Genomic DNA, 6,075 nt, shown 5'->3' on the forward strand with positions numbered 1-6,075 from the left:
ACTTTGAGTTTATGCGACATATCAGAACGTGTTTAAATTTGTTTATTTTATATTTCTATTTATTTTCTGTTACAGATTTCGCGGAAGACATTCTGTTAGACAATTTGAGACTGCGCGCAATGCAGTCGTAGAGTTTATGTAGGTATGTTTGTTGCGTAGCAAGGAAAGTTCATGTTTATTTTATGGAGCACAGTTGCTTTTGTGGTGCAGCGTTAATTTATAACCTAGAATCTAGATTTTACATATATGCGATATTAGAATCAGTGTTTTTGGCGTATTAAAAATGGTTTCAGTGAATGAATTATTTAACACGAATAGAATCTGTGTTGTTCGCCGACTAATAATTTCGAACGCGTTGATATTCTTTTATTTTTACTGTTTTTTTATTGAGAAAGGAAACTCGATGTATCGGTATTTAGAGTCAGTGAAAAAGAATTCCTGTGTAGAGAATACGGGCCTCGGAAGGAGGAAGATAATGTAAGTATTTTTTTATTTTATTGGAATCTTAACTAGTATTGAAAAGCTAGAGTTTATAATTGTAAAATTTAGAAACTTATTTTCTAATGATTTTTATTTCTTTTATTTCAAATCTAGCAGACACCCTTGCATAATTCGTCGAGCTGCTTTCATCCCGTGGGTGTTAAGGTAACAACTAGTGAAAGTACTGAAAGTAGTTGAGGTTTGTAAGTACTGAAATAGTTTTATGAATATTATTAGTTGTAGTTCTGATTTCACACTTGTTCAATGTTTATGTTTTGTCTATTGTTTGTGATTTTATCAAATATTTATTTCTATCGATAACATAAATAACTAGTTGATCTGTTGAGAGAAATACTCTTCTTTATCTATCCTAGATACAGTAGTAGTAGGATATCTTCAGAAGATTTATATTTTAAATTTAGACTAAATATTGTTAATATCTAAAATAATTTAATATTAATATATGTGTATTATCAAGACGTGTCGAACAAAAAAAAAAAAATTTTTCAAAAATCTTAGTAAAAGAATAAAAATAAATATTTCCAGGAATATATAAAGTCTGGAACAATATAAATGTTATGCTCAATTTCAAGAAACATGTTGCATATTTCTATATAACAAGAAATTTCTGTATACTGTTTGCACTTATTTTTCTAACTTTCATAAAGGTATAATAATTATAACCGTTGCCATATTACTTAACTGTAATAGAAAAATAAAATAGGCGATAGATTTGCTGCACTTGAAATGAAAATAATATTTCAAAAAGGAGAAAGTAAACAACCTACATCTTACATCATATACAACTGTAGCACTGTAATTTAGATCATCTAATTTATCTTTATTTTATATAATATACTGAAATCTAACTTTAACTTGTAGAAAATTAATCACTAAAAGCACAGCAACGTCAGAAAAATAGTACCTGCCATTTTCTACTCAAACGAGACATTTAGACTTGAAATGTTCCCGTGTTTCTGTAACCTTCATTTCTATCAGATCTATCTTGGGTAATGTGTAGTAATGTGTCTCGAATGTTACCAGATATAATGTTCGCGTGCTCCTGACATTTTCTTATATTAGAAGCAAATATCCGCCTTTGCTAGTCTATTCTCTCCTGTTTCCTAACAACTTCTCTCACCTTCAGAACTAAAACGCAAGGTCGGCAATCGGTCGGTGAACATCGGATAATTACCTAGCTTTACAATTCCCGTGATTACTGAAGTGTTTAAATGTTATAATTGTTACTTTCCAGAAAATATTACCATTAGCATTCAGAATTTAGAGAATGACTCAGCGTAAGGAAAATATTTTTTTACCTTGTTATTTAAAATCATAATAGTAGAAATTGTGAAAATATGAATATATTTACAACATTTTTCATAATAGTTATTATGAAAACGTATAAGATTATAGAAGTTATATTTCTGTTATAAAAATTAAATTTCTATTATTGGGATAATTAGAATAGTGAGATTGCACGTGGTTCCCAGAAAATAAATTTATTCTATATCTGACTTGTATTTATTCTTTTTTATTTTAAAAAATATTCAAATGGTTTGGAGCGACTTTATGTAGCCTAAATATGGTCTATAATTTTACTGTATGATATGTTTCCGAAACTGTGGGATACTTTCTCCAGATACCTTATAGAGTATAGACTACAGACTATAGATTATAGAAAAAAGTCCATCCTATATAGATCCAAAAGAACCAAGTTTTTCTTGGTTACAGTTTATTTTCTATTATCTAACAGTTTATAATAGACTTGTTCGTAACGCCTGCACAATGGCAACCGAGCTGCCATCGTGTGCATCAGTTGGCCTAGTTTTTTTAAGACATGATACACATTCATAGCATGCTTTACTTTCAGTTTCTTTTTACCTTAATAGGAGAAGAAAGTATTGTACAAGTTTTTCGGAAATTATTTAACATGGAATTTTGCCGTTCATTTTGATATAGGTAATCCTAATTGCAAGCAAAGTTATGTATCTAAAATAAGTAAACATGTTTTGGTTAAAATATTTTTTAATTTAGTAGATAATAAATTAGTATTGTTTTAAAATATATTCAGGTCTTTTTCAATATTTTACAAAGTACGTAAATTTCGCGCGCACAAGAATGTTTTTATTTATAGAATTTTTTTTATGAAGTAGTTTTAATGTAATTATAAGTATATTAAGATACTCCTTTTTACGTAATTATTTCTTCTAATTCATATAATTAAGAAGAGAAAAACTGTTCTATAGTAACATACACCATTCAACTCATTCAACAAATGATTCATGACATTCGTAACATTTCATGCGAAGAACTTTCACATGAATATTTTCAGTATTCTTAATTATGACTCATTTTAAATGAATTGATATTCAGATAGCACACGACGTCTATTTTATGTCCATTTTATGGCTGAATGTTTCACATTATATCGTGCACTGCTGACAAGATGAACGCTGGCAGCAATGCAGATCAGTTTCAGGTTTCAAGGCTCATCTCGTCAGCGGAGCACAATAGTTTGGACGTCTAACAATCTACAGCTTAATGATTTCCGAAATTAACGTCTATAAAATGTCTCAAAGAAACACTACAGGGAGGTCTTAAAGATTGACGCTTAAAAACGTCTATTTTTTGTTTGAACATTTTATACACGTAAATTGGACGTTTTAAAGATCTCTTATCAGTGTTTCTTAAGATGTCCTAAAGACACTGATTTGTAACTTCGGACGTTTCAAAGACGTCTGGACATTTTTAGGACTTTACTGACCATCTTTCAGATATTTTTAAGACATCTCTGTGCTGTATAGGTACAATATAAACGGAATAATCTCTAATTTTATAAAAGATTGACCTCTTATCAATAACAAATTTTTCTGAAGCTATGAAAGATTCTAGCATACCCATCCAGAAATAAAAACGACCCAGTGCATTAAGACGTTAAACCGATGAAAAGAACATAATTCGATATTCATTACGGTGATTATGACAACAGCGGTCGTCACTTTTTTCCTAACTGGATCTTTCTATTTCGATCGAGCTTACGCAGATGGATCTAATTTCACGGGAACACGATACGGCGCGCCGTATGAAAGACCTCCCCTCCCGTGTAGTTATATCATCGCGGTGGAATCCTGAAAAACTGTTCAGCTTCCGGCGCAAAATTATTTAGATCGTACAAGAGCAGATTGAAAGTGAGTACCGGCCCCGTCTACACATGTATACGCCTAGTCTGCTTTTCTTCTGACCGATTACCTTTCCCACGGCTTATAGGAGCATAACCGCGTTTATATTACAGTCTGCCGTGTGCACTTAGTCACACGGCCGTGCACATACACGCGGACCTGGCTTAACACACGGCACGCTATGAGAAATTCTCATTGCGAGGGCGATTGTCTGTTGCAATCGCAAAACGTCGGCACTGATCCAGTTTGAAAATCAAACGCGTTGAATCCCTCGCGTGTGATTAAACCAACGGTTAAAAGGCGTTTATCGCCGCACGACGAACGTAACCGTCTACACAGTGTCTGCAAGGTTTATTGAATCGGTGTAAAATTTCATCGATTGATAATGTTAACGTTTTTAACCGTCTTTCGATTGTGATAGCACACTTGCCGACGTTTTAGTATTACCTACAGGCGCCTTTTAATCTGATATATAGATATTGTGGGAACGAGAACGGATACAAGTTCATGATGAGCTTACACAATGGGATGCCCACGTATACGTACATGATCGTACTTGACTTTCTTGGGATATTTGTTAATAGGAGATTGGTTTCCTTGCGAATAGAAGTAATTAGAGTTGACAATCTGTTTGGTAACCGTGGTATAACAGTGCGTTGTAAAGTTGAATTTTGTACGGAGTAGGAAACGAATTATTGGAGATTTGAATATAGTGATCTCTTATGAGTCATGTTGTTCATTTTATAGGTATGTAGATTCAGATACACTTGAGTGTTTCTATTAGGGTTCATAACATGACTTCAATGGCAAAGATAGAATCATTTTCTATGAAGTTCGTTTAAATATGTTAATACGAAAACTAATAGTTGAATGTTATTCTAGAGTACAATATTATAGTGAATTATTTAGTACAATGTAATACTCGGGATATTAAAAATTCTATTATTTCTGATACTGTACTTGAATTATTTTTTATATAATTCTTTCAGCATTTATAGATATCCTGAAGCTTTATAACTTTAAGAGCCTTAGCTTTTGTACACAAAAATATTCTTATAAAAGAAAATCATTTTTGGTGGTCATTCCTATTATTAATTTTTAAGTTACAATTTAGGTTTCATTACAGCAGAATATTCTTAAACAGAAAATTAATTTTTAGATTCTATTCTATAATTAGGTTTGTTTTTCTCGTTATACGATTGTTTAGACATGTTTCAAAACGGTGGTCCAACTGTTAGTGACCCGGTAGTCCGCTCTCGAATTTCTTACATTCACTGTACCACGTTCACCTAAGCGGACAGTACGTCGTGCTTTCCTTTCGATCGACTTCATTGCTATGTATGTATCTCGTAGCGCTAGTTGCACTATCTATTATTATTTTTAAAGAAGATTTGAAAACGGCTGTGTATACCCAACTATTTTTGTAATAAAAAGTAAACTCAACTCGGAGGAACGGAAGTTAATGTTTCATTGTAGATTGTATACGATTTCACACATATTTCGCGCCAATAATGGCCACCTCAATCTAATAAGAAGTAATTTAATTAGTCTTTGCAGAGTAACCTAATCGGGCCTTTAATCATCGAAGAGTTTATTACTGTGTACTCTATAGATAATTGACTCTTATTATATGTTCGTAATTTGATTTTTTACATTTGGCCTTCAAGTGTCGATAAATCGTAAATAATATACATATTCTATAAAAGTTTGTGAAAAAGTTTTCTGCACAAATTTTTCAACCCTAACTTAATTCATTAAATTTGGATGCAGTTAGAATGCAAAATATTGTATAGTTAATACTCTGTAGTTACATTTTATGAGATATTTTATAAAATAATTGATATTCGTGTATATGTATTGTAAGTGTAAAAATGTCCCATTGAAGAATTCAGTATTCTATACTCCAATTCTAAGCATGAGTAAAATTATGTGAAGTATAGAATTATAATCATAGCAAAGAATTAAACAAATATTTAAAGTAACTTCATAGTTTTATAGTATGTCATCGTAATTGAATTACAAACTAACCCTTGCACGATCATCGTCGGTGGGTCTTTTTTATTAGGATGTTAAGGCTTTTGGTATTCCTTACACACCTCATGGATGATCATATTTTATTGGTACTTTCAAAAGACGATTTCTGGGTTGGTAAATAAGACTGTTTTACAATATGCGTACACAGTCAATGTATACATGTCAAAACATTCACTTCATATTTTCTCCTCAACATCAACTAGTATTTGAGTTTCTAAAATTACACTTTGATAAATTTGTAGATAAATGAATGCTTACCTAAACAAACTTTTCATCGATGACGTCTCACACTTGTTTGCAATTTTCTGAACATATTGACTTACAATATCCATGTAATATGTAACATCCAACAAAAATTATAGTTCCTTTCACTAATAAA

The sequence above is a fragment of the Calliopsis andreniformis genome, chromosome 6 (genome assembly GCF_051401765.1).
Source record: "Calliopsis andreniformis isolate RMS-2024a chromosome 6, iyCalAndr_principal, whole genome shotgun sequence".
In the NCBI taxonomy this organism is placed as follows: Eukaryota; Metazoa; Arthropoda; class Insecta; order Hymenoptera; family Andrenidae; genus Calliopsis; species Calliopsis andreniformis.